This window comes from Budorcas taxicolor, chromosome 21 (genome assembly GCF_023091745.1).
Source record: "Budorcas taxicolor isolate Tak-1 chromosome 21, Takin1.1, whole genome shotgun sequence".
Classification (NCBI taxonomy): Eukaryota; Metazoa; Chordata; class Mammalia; order Artiodactyla; family Bovidae; genus Budorcas; species Budorcas taxicolor.
In genome coordinates, this window is record NC_068930.1 from 36,287,691 (window position 1) to 36,304,254 (window position 16,564).

A 16,564-nucleotide genomic window follows, 5' to 3' on the forward strand; every position below is an offset into this window, starting at 1 on the left:
TGTCTCCTGTATAGACAGGAGGATTCTTTACCACTAGCGCCATGCGGCTCCTGCACTATTTGATAAAAAGACAGTCCATTCTCCATTGAATTGCCTTTACACTTTCATTAAAAAAAAAAAAAAAAATCAGCCAGCTATACTTGTGTGGGGCTATTCTGGGTTATCTACTCTGTTACTGATTTATGTGTCTATCCTAACGCTAATACCAGTCTTGAGTATTGTGGCCATGTAAGTTTTGCAATCAGGTAGAGTGGTTCCTTCCATTTCCTTATTTTTCAAAGTCATTTTAGCTGTTCAAATTTCTTTGCCTTTCCACATAAATTTTAAAAATTTTGCCAGGATTTTAGGAGTTGACTTAAGCCTATACATCAATTTAGGGACAACTGATTTCTGCTTTATTGACTATGCCAAAGCCTTTGACTGTGTGCATCACAATAAACTGTGGAAAATTCTGAAAGAGATGGAAATACCAGACCACCTGACCTGCCTCTTGAGAAATCTGTATGCAGGTCAGGAAGCAATAGTTAGAACTGGACATGGAACAACAGACTGGTTCCAAATAGAAAAAGGAGTATGTCAAGGCTATATACTGTCACCCTGCTTATTTAACTTATATGCAGAGTACATCATGAGAAACGCTGGGCTGAAAGAAGCACAAGCTGGAATCAAGACTGCTGGGAAAAATATCAATAACCTCAGATATGCAGATGACACCACCCTTATGGCAGAAAGTGAAGAGGAACTAAAAAGCCTCTTGAAAGTGAAAGAGGAGAGTGAAAAAGTTGGCTTAAAGCTCAACATTCAGAAAACGAAGATCATGGCATCTAGTCCCATAACTTCATGGGAAATAGATGGGGAAACAGTGGAAACAGTGTCAGACTTTATTTTTTAGGGCTCCAAAATCACTGCAGATGGTGATTGCAGCCATGAAATTAAAAGACACTTAATCCTTGGAAGGAAAGTTATGACCAACCTAGATAGCATATTCAAAAGCAGAGACATTACTTTGTCAACAAAGGTCCGTCTAGTCAAGGCTATGGTTTTCCCAGTGGTCATGTATGGATGTGAGAGTTGGACTGTGAAGAAGGCTGAGCGCCAAAGAATTGATGCTTTTGAACTGTGGTGTTGGAGAAGACTTTTGAGAGTCCCTTGGACTGCAAGGAGGTCCAACCAGTTCATTCTAAAGGAGATCAGTCCTGGGTGTTCATTGGAAGGAATGATGCTGAAGCTGAAACTCCAATACTTCGGCCACCTCATGCGAAGAGTTGACTTACTGGAAAAGACTCTGATGCTGGGAAGGGTTGGGGACAGAAGGAGAAGGGGACGACAGAGGATGAGATGGCTGGATGGCATCACCAACTCGATGGACATGAGTTTGGGTAAACTCCGGGAGTTGGTGATGAACAGGGAGGCCTGGTGTGCTGTGATTCATGGGGTCGCAAAGAGTCGGACATGATTGAGTGACTGAACTGAACTGAACTGATATCTTTAATATGCTGAGTCTTGATAAGTTTTATCATCTTAAACCTTGATAACAGGTTAATGTACTTAGTGAAAGTGCTCAGCCCTGTCTGACTCTTTACAACCCCATGGCGTATACAGTCCAGGAATTCTCCAGCCCAGAATACTGGAGTGGGTAAGAATACTTAAGGACTCTCAGAACTCAACAGTTAAAACAATCAATTCAAAAATGGGCAAAAGACATGAAAAAACTATTTCACCTTTCCCTTCTCCAGGGGATCTTCCCAACCCAGGGACTGAACCCAGGTCTCCTGCATTGCGGGCAGATTCTTTACCAGCTGGGCCACAAGGGAAGCCCTAGAATACTGGAGTGGGTATCTATCCCTTCTCCAGCGGATCTTCCCATCCCAGCAATTGACCTGGGATCTCCTGCATTGCAGATGGATTCTTTACCAACTGAGCTATCAGGGACGTTTTCTACGATTAGAATAAGAACTACCTATTTGAAAAAGACTATATATGAATTTAACAGAAAATGTATGCCACTACTGTATCGAAATAGATAACCAACAAGGAGGTACTACAGCACAGGAAACTCTGATCAATATTCTGTAATAACGTAAACGGGAAAATAACCTGAAAAAGAACAGATACATGTATATGTGTAACTGAATCACTTTGCTGTACACCTGAAACTATACTGTTAATAAACTATGCTCCAATATAAAACAAAACTTCAAGATGAGCTCGTCTCCAAATTCACTACTATTTTTGTTTTTAGTAATAGTATCAGCTACTGAGACTGAAAAACAATGAAGAATGTTCTTAGGATAAAGAGAAAGGCACGTAAGACTTTAAGGGAGGACAGCTGAATAAACAGGCCAGTTTTACATTTTTTTCTCACCTATGTTTCCCTTCTCTGTTCTCTGTCTCTATCTCAGATAAATGTGGGTCTAATGATATCACCTTCAAGTATCTTTTCTATTAAATAATAACTACTACTTTAAGAACATAATCAGAACAATGAGAAATCACAGATAGAATAAAATGGATGTTGTAAAAGAAAAACAGTATCTTAAGGAACATAATTTCACAAAACTGAAATGAGAATGCTGCTAATAAGACCTCTCCTTATCTGCCACTGGGTAAATAAAAATTTTAACAAGTTGAAGTTTTGAAGTATTAAATGTTTATAAACTAGAATAAACTCCTGGTTAAGAGTTCAGGTTATGGAGCTGACTCTACATTGAACTAGCAACTTGATGCAGGGCAATTTAAATAACTTCTCTGAGAATGGGTTTCCTCATATGTAGGACGGAGATATTTAATAATATGACTTATGTCAAATAGAGTGGTGAAGTCTCAGATAATGCATATTAAACACAAATCCCAATGCTTCACGTATGGTAATCACTCAGTACACATTAATTACTATTGTGATAAATTCTTATTTGTCTGGGCAAATTATACCTAGGCTTCCCTCCATAAGGACAGTTTTCCTAAAAGAAGCCTATTAAGCTTTATGAGTTTAAGATTCTTTATAGATACATTATTTGCAGTGGTCTTACCATCTGCAAGAATATACTCTATCCCCAAGAATCATAATTTTAAGCTAATGAACTTAGATAAAACTGGGTGTTCAATTCAACTATAACATAGCTAGAACATTATCTTTTAAATTTTAGCCTACTCAGGGTGGCCATGATAGTTTGTACAGTTAGAAATGTGAATTTCTAATTTAGTTCTGTCAGTTGCACAGTCAGAAGCCTGATTCCATTCCCTCAACAAAAGCCACAATAGATTTAGGATTCTGGAGGCACTCAGCTTAGATGGGACCAGAAAAAATAAGTAATATGTAATTCAGGTAGTCTCCTGCATGTGAATTACATGACTTCTGAACTGGACTTGATGGGAGAATGAAGGCAATATTTTTATTTTGTAGAGAGGTCAAGTTCTAAAAGGTCAGTTTTCATTCCAGTCCCAAAGAAAGGCAATGCTAAACAATGCTCAAACTACCGCACAATTGCACTCATCTCACACACTAGTAACGTAATGCTCAAAATTTGACTATGCCAAAGCCTTTGACTGTGTGGATCACAATAAACTGTGGAAAATTCTGAGAGAAATGGGAATACCAGACCACCTGACCTGCCTCTTGAGAAATCTGTATGCAGGTCAGGAAGCAACAGTTAGAACTGGACATGGAACGACAGACTGGTTCCAAATAGGAAAAGGAGTACGTCAAGGCTGTATATTGTCACCCTCCTTATTTAACTTATATGCAGAGTACATCATGAGAAACGCTAGGCTGGAAGAAACACAAGCTGGAATCAAGATTGCTGGGAGAAATATCAATAACCTCAGATATGCAGATGACACCACCCTTATGGCAGAAAGTGAAGAGGAACTCAAAGCCTCTTGATGAAAGTGAAAGAGGAGAGTGAAAAAGTTGGCTTAAAGCTCACCATTCAGAAAACGAAGATCATGGCATCCGGTCCTGTCACTTCATGGGAAATAGATGGGGAAACAGTGGGAACAATGTCAGACTTAATATTTTTGGGCTCCAAAATCACTGCAGATAGTGATTGCAGCCATGAAATTAAAAGACGCTTACTCCTTGGAAGAAAAGTTATGACCAACCTAGATAGCATATTCAAAAGCAGAGACATTACTTTGCCGACTAAGGTCCGTCTAGTCAAGGCTATGGTTTTTCCTGTGGTCATGTATGGATGTGAGAGTTGGACTGTGAAGAAGGCTGAGTGCCGAAGAATTGATGCTTTTGAACTGTGGTGTTGGAGAAGACTCTTGAGAGTCCCTTGGACTGCAAAGAGATCCAACCAGTCCATTCTGAAGGAGATCAGCCCTGGGATTTCTTTGGAAGGAATGATGCTGAAGCTGAAACTCCAGTACTTTGGCCACCTCATGCGAAGAGTTGACTCATTGGAAAAGACTGTGATGCTGGAAGGGACTGGGGGCAGGAGGAGAAGGGGACGACCGAGGATGAGATGGCTGGATGGCATCACTGACTCGATGGACGTGAGTCTGAATGAACTCCGGGAGTTGAGATGGACAGGCAGGCCTGGCGTGCTGCGATTCATGGGGTCGCAAAGAGTTGGACACGACTGAGCGACTGAACTGAAGTGAATACTATGACCCTTAAAAACAAATTTAGTAGTGAAAAAAGTGAAATTATTTGATTAGAAAAAGCCACTCCCTGTGGATTTCAATGATCCTATCCATGGTTACCAAAAATCACTGTGAAAGGGAGGGTTAGTCGCTCAGTCATGTCTGACTCTGCAACCCCATGGACTATACCCCAGCAGGCTCCTCTGTCCATGGAATTCTCCAGGCATGAATACTGGAATGGGTTGCCATTTCATTCTCCAGGGAATCTTCTCCACCCAGAGATTGAGCTCGGGTCTCCTGGATTATAGGCACATTCATGACCATCTGACCCACAAGGGAAGCCCTCCAAATCACTGAGAGATGAATTTAAATGGAAATAAAATTTGGTAAGGAGTGGTAAATGTATCACAATAAAAACTTTGACAATATTGTTTGTTTTGGGTTCATTAATGAAGCTGTGGTTATATGAGGTTATAGAATCAGATACAATCAAATGGATAAAGAAAACTTAGATGATTAGTGGAGAAGACATGGAAGTTTGCTGACTTTCTTTTTTCTTTTAGCTGTACCACGTGGCTTGCGGGATCTTGGGTCCTTGACCAGGGATAGAACCCAGGCCCAGGGCAGTGAAAGTGCTGAGTCCTAAGCACTGGACCTCCAGGGAATTCCCCAGTGACTTTCTATGTACTATTCCCTTGTATAACTGAATATTCAGCACTTTAAGTTTTGCTACGTTTCAAAAGTTACTTTCTTCAACTTTGTATAATTTTTTAATAGTTGAGGACTAGAAAGAATTTGCTCAATATTTTAAAAATGCTAAACGCTGGGAGATAGTGACAAGCATATGGAAATTCCTAACTATGCCATAAGTAGAAGTTTAACCAATTAATTGGAGAATTTAAAAAAATCAGTGTTAAGGTATTTCCTATCCAGGTTAATGTTAGCACAGGGAACATTCCTTACATACTACTTATCCTGGGTTACACTTACCAATATAAATCATTTTCCTGAAATAATAGGTCCTACACTCCTCAGAATCATTTGGATTAGTCATTGATTAGGACTATATTTGATTTTTCACATGTTCTGATTTCACAGTAAGGACCTAGTTTTGCTCAACTGCGTTCATTCACTACCAAGACACAATGACTCAAGTACGCAAACGGTTATCCCTCAAAACCAAATTAATAGACTTTTCCAATGAACAAAAGTTCTAATTGTTCACTAGGATGCCATTAAAGTTGCAAACATTTGAGTTTTTACAAAACATGTGTTGAAACAATTTTGGTCTAAGATCAAGGAGATTTGAGAAGACTGACAAAGAATTTTAAGTCTTCCTATAATTGCTTTCCACTCTACTTACAATGTAACAATCACTGTGATTTCACAATAAGAAATAATTCTACAATTTTTTCAAACTTCTCTCTCCTTTTCCATTTTGGATCCTTGTGTCTTTTTTTTTTTTTTTAATGACAGAATACTTAAAACCTGGTGTCTTTTATAACCCTAAATTCCTGAGAAGGAGGAGGGGGAGAGGATAAAATAAAGATTAAATTAAAATAAGATGTCAGATATGAAAGGAAAAAGATCAAGAGACCAGATGTCACATAAGGAAACTAAAAAAACAATATGAAATAAAGTTCAGAAAATAAGATTATAAAACAATTTCACATGTGATAGAATATTACCATTTATGTTGTCCGAGTTGCTTTTATGAAAGGAAAAAATATTTGGCAAAGGATAGACCTGTAAGTATACTAATACTATGCCATATTCTTACTCAAATAAGCTTATCTGTTTCTATGTTAAGAAGTTGATAACCTGGGGGAAGAAACAACAATTCTTTTGGCTAATATCAGGGTCAAGCATTTAAAGAGAAAATAAAATCCTAACTATCCTAAATAAGTTATAAAATTATCAGCTATCTGCACTTTGGTATTTGTTAAGGTAAATATTTAAAGTTAAAAAAAAAATCCTTTCAAGTGATCTAAAGTTTTTGGTGGAAACATGATATGAGAATTCTGGTTACCATTTAAATTTGAAGTACTTCATCCATTTCGGTGACAAAGGTGGTTTTAGCAGCTATAATTACATTCCTTTAAATTTCAAAGTGCTTTGGGTTCTTCCAAGATGAATGAATGTCCTTTCTTCCTTGCCTCTCATTCCTTATTTTCTGAAGATAGTGGTGTTTACTGCAAGAGAACAGCACAAAATAGAGCTAAACTGGAGAGGCAAACTAGTTTTAAATATATTGGACATTTTCTTTCATTTAGGATATTCTTAATTTTACCCTTACTCAATAGTTAAAATTGGACATATTTGTTTAGGAAGTAACTTCTTTACTTAGGAAGTGACATGGATAGAATCTTACACACTCAAGAACTATCCATGACACACCCAAGAATCAAGCAACTTATATGAATCAAACTAGTACTGACGCATTTGCAGCTTTCCAAGACTCATTTGATTATCTTCATATATTTCTATTTTTGGCTGCAAATAAAAGAATACGAAACATAAAATTCTACTTCACCTTCATAAAAATTCAATTCTAAGTGACAATATCCAACTTTGATACAGCCTCTGTCAAATATAAGTGTATTAATCTCCAATTACAAAAATTTCTCTAGCCATTTTACAGTTTTACTTTAGGTTTAAATATAAAATATATTTATAATTTGGCATACAAAATATCACTTAAGATTAAAATAATAAATTCCTATCTATTTCTGACTCTAGAGCACCTATTACATGTATGTTTAAACAGGCCCAACTCCTCATTTGCTTTTTCTATAACACTAAATACAAGGAAAATAACTAGAAGAGTTAAGAAAGAAAAAGATAATGTGAAAACTTTTAAATGATTCCAGATTGCACTTACATACTGTAGAAGTGAACCTTTCAATAGATTTTAAGACAACAAAGGCACATTTTAAAAAGGACACTTTAGTGCAACATCAAACAATATCTAACTCTGACATAGCTAGGTTATTCATGATGAAAACAATATCCAGTATTCTTACAGTGTTTATATCTATCACTTCAAGTGGTGTATAACAATGATGAGTGTCATGTAGCAGAAATATTACCAAGAAATATATATATAGCACTAAAGTCATGTCTGACTCTCTACAGCCCCATGGACTGCAAGATGCCAGCTTCCTCTTTCACTGTTTCCCAGAGTTTGTTCAAAGCCCAGCATCACAAAAACAGTGGCAAAATCAGTTATTCTTGTTTCCATTATGAGTTTTTAAAGAAGAAAAATGCAATCAATGCCTATTTTATTTTGAAATTTGAGTATGAAAAGAAATTGAACTTACAGACATACAAGTAGTGATAACCTTGAAAAGTACTTTGTGTGAGAGAAGTTAAGTGATTTTCCATGGGTAAGTGTTGGTTAGTGACAAAACTGAAATGAGAACCTACAACGCCTTACTCTTTCCTAATGCAGTGATCTATTACCCTCTTATAATCTACCATACATTCCTTGAAATAGTCTTTTTCTGAATGCTTTATTCTGCTGTGTTTGGTAGAACTCAAACTTCAAATTTGAAATATCCCCTCAAAAACTTCTCATGTCTGCTATTACCTTCCACTAGGCCCTATGGAGTCTCCTCCACATGTGAACCTAAGTAATCAGCCAAAGATCTGAAAGGAAAGACATGCAAATTTTGAGGGTGCCTACTCTCCCCTTTCTAGGGATGTTCACCACTGAATTCCAGAACAACTGGTTGTATGTTAGATGGTAGTAACCAATCAACCAATTGTAGGTTGTAGGTTAGATGGTAGTAACCAAACAACCAATTGAATTCCTGATTGTGATTATTTTATCCTGATTATGTGGCAGAATGTCTTTGTAGGAAATGCACTCTAGAGTATTCAGTGGTGATGCTGTATAATGTCAGCAACTCACTCTCATTCAGGAAAAATTATCTGTATCATTCTTATAATTTGCATATAAATTTGGTATTATTATAATATAAAAGAAAAAAATTAATATATCAGTACTGCTGCTGCTGCTAAGTCGCTTCAGTCGTGTCCGATTCTGTGCGACACCATAGATGGCAGCCCACCAGGCTCCCCTGTCCCTGGGATTCTCCAGGCAAGAAGACACTGGAGTGGGTTGCCATGTCCTTCTCTAAAGCATGAAAGTGAAAAGTGAAAGTGAAGTCGCTCAGTCGTGTCTGACTCTTAGCGACCCCATGGACTGCAGCCTACCAGGCTCCTCCGTCCATGGGATTTTCCAGGCAAGAGTACTGGAGTGGGGTGCCACTGCCTTCTCCGAATATATCAGTACATCAGTCACATTTCCAAAATGTCTGCTGTGGACGTCTGATACAGCTAAATGTTTAAAGAAAAAGTAGTTCTATATAGTGAAATAAATTTGGGTAAAGTTACTCGTATTTCTTCTTGGTGATTCACTATACACATTAGCCTATCAGATATTCCTACAAATCACACCTTAGGCATACTTTCATTTATTCATCCTTCCAACCACATAAATTACACTTAAGGCCTACTATATGAAAGGAAATGTTCTAAGAAGTAGAGATAGACAGACAATAGGGAAGGCAAGATTTCTCCTCTCAGAGAGCTAACATTTTAATACAGAGAGAGAAGTCAGTAAATGAACAAACTAATTTTAGATGGTGATAAATACATCGAAGAAAATAAAACTGGGTGTTACAGGCTGGGAAGGTGGAGGTGCTGTTTGAGACAGTGTATAAAGGAAGGCCCTCAGGAGAGATGATGCTCAGGTTGAAATGAGCCAGACATGGAAAAATTTAGGAGGTGAATTTTCCAGACATAGGAAGACATACATGTTGTAAGACAGGAATAAACTTATAATGCTCATGGGAAAGTTCCTAAATTATCAAAATAACGAAATAGGAATTTTTGAGAAAAATCTCTTAGGTACCATATCCCTCAAAATACATGTGAAAATTGGCCATATTTTAAAACTATTGACTCCTATGTAACAACAACAATAAAATAACAATTACTAAAAATTCTTAACCTATTTTTTTTTAACTTACTACATGAATTCTCTTTGGATGACAATTTTCTATTACTTCAAAGCTTCTTTCAGAACCAATTCTTATTTTATAATTGAGTGAAAAGATTATTCTCTCTCTGCATGTAAAATGAAATGAATTCCCTGCTTTCCCCTCCCCTGGATGATGTACCAGAGTGTTGGGAAAGCTTCATGAAGACATGTAGACATGAAAAGTATTCCCTGAAGGTATATGGAGCTATGTTACTACCCACTCACTGAGGCAACAGCAGCATATACTTAAATTCTCTTCTAGAACTTTGACAGCACTGGATTTTGCACATTGCTAAAGAACAACTTCAATTATAAACCTTAACGAAGGAAAATACTCTTAATCATTCACAGGATTCCCTTGTGGTTCAGACAGTAAAGAATCTGTGTGCAATGCAGGAGACCCATGTTTGATCCCTGGGTCGCAAAGATCCCCTGGAGAAGGAAACGGATACCCACTCCAGTATCCTTGCCTGGAGAATCAGCCATGGACAGAGAAGCCTGGCAAGGTACAGTCCATAGGGTCGCAAAGAGTCAGACACAACTGAGCGACTGTCACTTTTGCTTTCAATCATTCAAGGGATAACTGTATATAAAACCGAACAAAACCATCCACTGCACGTATCAATACTGCTGTACCTATTAGAAAAACTCTGAGTAGTCTAAGAGGGGACTGGACCAGCACGCTAAGCTACATTAGGTGGAAAAAAGAGATTATGCTTTAAAATGTATTTTGTGTGCTTACTGGCTAACAGGGATACGTGGAAGACAATAAAGAAGCAAAGGTAATGAAGGGAAAAGTATATTCTCAAAACTATGAAGAAGAAAAATCCCTAGATCTTGAGTAGGGAAAATGACTAGACCATTCAGGTATGACCTAAATCAAATCCCTAACGATTATACAGTGGAAGGGAGAAATAGATTTAAACGACTAGATCTGAGAGACAGAGTGCCTGATGAACTATGGACGGAGGTTCGTGACATTGTACAGGAGACAGAGAGCAAGACCATCCCCGAGAAAAAGAAATGCGAAAAAGCAAACTGGCTGTCTAAGAAGACCTTACAAATAGCTGTGAAAAGAAGAGAAGCGAAAAGCAAAGGAGAAAAGGAAAGATATACCTATTTGAATGCAGAGTTCCAAAGAATAGCAAGGAGAAATAAGAAAGCCTTCTTCAGCGATCAGTGCAAAGAAATAGAGGAAAACAACAGAATGGGAAAGACTAGAGATCTCTTCAAGAAAATCAGAGACACCAAGAGACCATTTCATGCAAAGATGGGCTCAATAAAAGACAGAAATGGTATGGCCCTAACAGAAGCCAAAGATATTAAGAAGAGGTGGCAAGAATACACAGAAGAACTGTAAAAAACAGATCTTCACAACCCAGATAATCACGATGGTGTGATCACTCACCTAAAGCCAGACATTCTGGAATGTGAAGTCAAGTGGGCCTTAGGAAGCATCACTACGAACAAAGCTAGTGGAGGTGATGGAATTCCAGTTGAGCTATTTCAAATCCTGAAAGATGATGCTGTGAAAGTGCTGCACTCAATATGCCAGCAAATTTGGAAAACTCAGCAGTGGCCACAGGACTGGAAAAGGTCAGTTTTCATTCCAATCCCAAAGAAAGGCAATGCCAAAGAATGCTCAAACTACCACACAATTGCACTCATCACACATGCTAGCAAAGTTATGCTCCAAATTCTCCAAGCCAGGCTTCAACAATATGTGAACTGTGAACTTCCAGATGTTCAAGCTGGTTTTAGAAAAGGCAAAGGAACCAGAGATTGAATTGCAAACATCCGCTGGATCATGGAAAAAGCAAGAGAGTTCCAGAAAAACATCTATTTCTGCTTTATTGACTATGCCAAAGCCTTTGACTGTGTGGATCACAATAAACTGTGGAAAATTCTGAAAGAGATGGGAATACCAGGTCACCAGAGAAATCTGTATGCAGGCCTCCTGAGAATTCTGTATGCAGGTCAGGAAGCAACAGTTAGAACTGGACATGGAACAACAGACTGGTTCCAAATAGGAAAAGGAGTACGTCAAGGCTGTATATTGTCACCCTGCTTATTTCACTTCTATGCTGAGTATATCATGAGAAACGCTGAACTGGAAGAAGCACAAGCTGGAATCAAGATTGCTGGGAAAAATATCAATAACCTCAGATATGCAGATGACACCACCTTTATGGCAGAAAGTGAAGAAGAACTAAAGAGCTTTTTGATGAACGTGAAAGAGGAGAGTGAAAAAGTTGGCTTAAAGCTCACCATTCAGAAAACAAAGATCATGGCATCTGGTTCCATCACTTCATGGCAAAGAGATGGAGAAACAGTGGAAACAGTGGCAGACTTTACTTTTTTGGGCTCCAAAATCACTGCAGATGGTAATCGCAGCCATGAAATAAAAAGATGCTTACTCCTTGGAAGAAAAGTTATGACCAACCTAGATAGCATATCCAAAAGCAGAGACATTACGTTGCCAACAAAGGTCCGTCTAGTCAAGGCTATGGTTTTTCCATGTATGGATGTGAGAGTTGTCTAGTCAAGGCTATGGTTTTTCATGTATGGATGTGAGAGTTGGACTATAAAGAAAGCTGAGCACCAAAGAATTGATGCTTTTGAACTGTGGAATTGGAGAAGACTCAAGAGAGTCCCTTGGACTGCAAGGAGATCCAATCAGTCCATCCTAAAGGAAATCAGTCCTGAATATTCATTGGAAGTGCTGATTTTGAAGCTGAAAGTCCAATACTCTGGCCACCTGATGCAAAGAGGTGACTCATTTGAAAAGACCCTGATGCTAGGAAAGACTGAAGGCAGGAGGAGAAGGGGACGACAGAGGATGAAATTGTTGGATGGCATCACCGACTCAATGGACATGAGTCTGAGTAAACTCCGGGAGTTGGTGATGGATAGAGAAGCCTGGTGTGCTGCAGTACACGGGGTCTCAAAGAGTCGGACACAACTGAGCGACTGAACTGAACTGACTGTTAGTGGGGACACCATTAAGTAAAATATGACATAATGCTGGGGGACCTTTTGTTTATGAGCACAGGGCAACTTCATCACTAAATAACTAAATTCAGGTTACATATATGCTAATCTTGAAACGTTAGTAAGGTAGGCATATTGACACAAAATAAGAACGAATGAATTTAATCTTGCATAATTTAAAAGAGAAAAGGTGCCAGTTTGACAGTACGGTAACCTAGGCATTAGCCCAAATTCTCCATTAACTAAGGAACCACTGGTATAACCTTTGCCATTAAAAAATCTATCAAAGCCCTACAGGCTCAGGAGTGTGCCATCTTATTTACTTTGCCCTTTAACAGTAGAGAATGTTTAAGTAAAAGTATTACTAAGAATTAAACCATAACAGTCCAACAGGTATTCTGCAGCTTACCTGGGAGCTTTTTAATCGTATAGCACAGCGACTGTCAAGCTATGAGTCAGGGGCCAAGTCTGACCAGCCACCCATTTATGCATGACCTGCAAGGCAAGAATGTAGTTTTTACATGTTAAAATAGCTGGGAAAAAAGATCAAAAGAATAAAAATATTTTGAGGTGTAAAAATTACATGAAATTCAAATTTCATTTTCTATAGATGAAGTTTTATCAGAACACAACCAGCACGTTTAAAAATGCATCATCTGTGGCTGCTTTCGTACTGCAAAGGGCGAGCTGAACTGTGGCAACAAGGACTGCATGGCCCACAAAGTCTAAAACGTACGCTATCTGGCCGTTCCCAGACAACATCTGCCACTTCCTGATATAAAATACACGATTATGCTCTACAATGATAGGATTTACATTTTAAAATACTAGATCAAATGGTTCATTTTGGTCCTTATCTCCCAGTATAATAGTCTTTCATGTTTCTAGTGAAATATTAAGTAACAGCCCTATATTTAAAATGACTATGCCATAATATTGAGAGAATTTTTGTATACCCAAAAATCCACTTTCCTGATTTATGAAATTTATTAGGCATGATAAATCATTTTCTTTGGGTCAGCTTCTGATTTAAAGTGTGCAGTGGAATCTCTGAATTGAAAAATAATTAATAGTTTCAACAGTTGATACAATATCATTTATAATAATTCTGAGAAGTGAATAAAATGTTGTTATATAAAAAATAATAATTGCTTGAGAGTTTCAGAATTTTATAAACTGTTTTAGCATTAAAACTAATTCTAGAATGATTCAACTTCTGCTTTTGAGGCCTTGAGTAGGTAAACAGTCCAGAATAATCCTCCCACTGAAAACAACTAGAACACCGTATAAAGTACAGGAGGGGACTATTTTCAGACACAGGCAGTGTAGGACTTATGGTCCCTGCGAAAAGGGAAGTAAAGAAGGCAAGCCCTACCATCATCCAAGGCTCTCAGCCAGGAAGCAACTCCAGTATAGCAGAAAGAACCAAAATAGAGCCTGGCAATCTTATTGACTTAAGGAGACAGAGAAAACAGTACCAGGAGGTCAAGGAAGCTAGAATTTATGGAGTAGAGTTCCAAAGAGCAGGGAAAGAGTTCCAGTAATTTAAATGAGGGTTCCCTTGAATATTTAGTTGTATAAAAACCTGTACATGAGAAGGGTAAAATTTCTTGAGACCAGCCAAGAAGAACTTCTAAGGAAAAAAAGCTACCAGGGAGTTCTAAAACAAAAAATTCTCAGAGCTGACACAGGGCCAAAATTTCAACATGTTCCCCTACAGCAAGAGGGGATGAACCTCACTGAATATTCCTGGCTATTAAAAATGCCTCCAATTAAAATAAATAAATTTAAATTTTAAAAAATGACCCCAGAAGGCCCACATACAGAAACAGGGGGGAAAATAGTCCTAGAATAAAAGTTACTCTAGACCCTCCTGAAAGAAGCTTGGAAGCTTAGAAAGATCAAGTGAATAAGCAATTTAAAATGCCTACTAGAAAAAAATCTAATACACTTTAAAGGAATACCACAAAAATAAAAAACTCAACATGTAAAATTCACAAATATATGACATTCAATTAGAAATTACTGGATGCACAAAGAAGTATGAGAATGTGGCCCATAACCAGAAAAATACCTGTCAACACAACAGACCGGAAATGACAGACATGATAGAATTAACAGGTAAAGACATTTTTAAGGGGCATTATGAGTATGCACCATATAAACGAAAATAGGAACATAGTGAAGAGAAAAGTGAAGTATTTTTAAAATATTTTACAAAATACCCAAAGAGAACTTCTAGAGATTACATATATATATATCAGTTCAGTTCAGTTCAGTTGCTCAGTCATGTCCTACTCTTTCCAACCCCATGAATCGGAGCACGCCAGGCCTCCCTGTCCATCTCCAACTCCCCGAGTTCACTTAAACTCATGTCCATTGAGTTGGTGAGGCCATCCAGTCATCTCATCCTCTGTCGTCCCCTTCTCCTCCTGCCCTCAATCCCTCCTAGCATCAGGGTCTTTTCTAATGAGTCAACCCTTCGCATGAGGTGGCCAAAGTACTGGAGTTTCAGCTTTAGCATCAGTCCTTCCAATGAACACCCAGGACTAATCTCCTTTAGGATGGACTGGTTTTATATATATATAATATATATATGAAAATTTCATTGGATAAAATAAGCACTCACGGCAGAAAAAAAAGAAATCAGTGAACTTGAAGAGTAATATAATCTATCCAAAATGAAGTTCAGAGAGTAAAAGATGACTGTGAGACAAAGGAAGATAACTATCTTAAATGTATTACATTATTTTTAAAAAGTGGTATAAAATTATTTGATAATAGAATGGAATAACAGGCATATTATAAATCCTAGAGCAACTATTAAAATAAGTAAATAAAGAGAAGAACAAAATAAACAAATAAAGGAATAAAACAATAGAGAAAATTAAATGGATTCCAAAAGTATAATTAATTAAAAAAATGGTTATTAGAAAACAAATGGCAAGATGGTAGATTTAAACCCGACCACATTAATAAATACATTTAAATGTAAATTATCTAAATTCTCCAATAAAAAGACATGAAAAAAGCAAGACTAAATATACACTGAGAGTCTCACACTAAAATAAGGAAATAGTTTAAAAATAATAGGATAGAAAATATACCATGCAAACCAAAGATCTTAAGAAATAGCCACATTTATATCAGAGAAGATGGAAGACAAAATAAAAACAGCATCAGAGATAATGAGAGATATTTCATAATGATCAAGGGATCACTTCACTTGGAAGAAGGCATAATTCTAAATGTGTATGTACATAATACCAGAACAAAAACTTATAGACCTAAGGGGAGAAACAAACAAGTACCCAGAACAGTTGGAGACATCAATACTCCTCCCTCAGTACCTGAAAGAACAGGTACACTGAAAGTCCAGCAAACACTTGAGCAGCACTCTCAACTGAACTGATGTTCATAGAACATTCCAATCAACAGCAACAAAATAAAAACTTTTATACTGCCCATGAAACATTTACCAGGAGAGCCCACCTGCTGAGCCAGGAGTAAGTCTTAACAAATTCAAATAAAAAAAAACAAACTATACATAGTACATTCTCTTATCACTGCTGCTGCTGCTGCTGCTGCTGCGTCGCTTCAGTCGTGTCCAACTCTGTGCAACCCCATAGACGGCAGCCCACCAGGCTCCCCCGTCCCTGGGATTCTCCAGGCAAGAACACGGGAGTGGGTTGCCATTTCTTTCTCCAATGCGTGAAAGTGAAAAGTGAAAATGAAGTTGCTCAGTCGTGTCTGACTCTTTGCGACCCCATGGACTGCAGCCTACCAGGCTCCTCCGCCCATGGGATTTTCCAGGCAAGAGTACTGGAGTGGGGTGCCATTGCCTTCTCCTCTCTTATCACAGTAGAATTAAATAAGAAATGAAAACCAAAAATGAAGAACAAAGTATGAACACTGACAATATCTGATTTCTGGAGTTAA

The 16,564-nt window shown here is 37.8% G+C and overlaps 1 protein-coding gene across 1 annotated transcript in view; it reads right to left on the reverse strand.

Annotated features, from left to right (window-relative positions):
* Positions 1–13,098, reverse strand: part of PEAK1 (pseudopodium enriched atypical kinase 1) — a 168,223-nt gene extending 155,125 nt beyond the window's left edge. Inside the window, exons 1-2 of the mRNA XM_052659771.1 lie at positions 13,035–13,098; positions 6,617–6,779 (exon numbers count right to left, since the gene is read on the reverse strand). The gene's annotated coding sequence lies outside the window, so the exon portion shown is untranslated. The remainder of the gene's footprint in view (positions 1–6,616; positions 6,780–13,034) is intronic.
* Between the last annotated feature and the right edge of the window lie 3,466 nt (positions 13,099–16,564).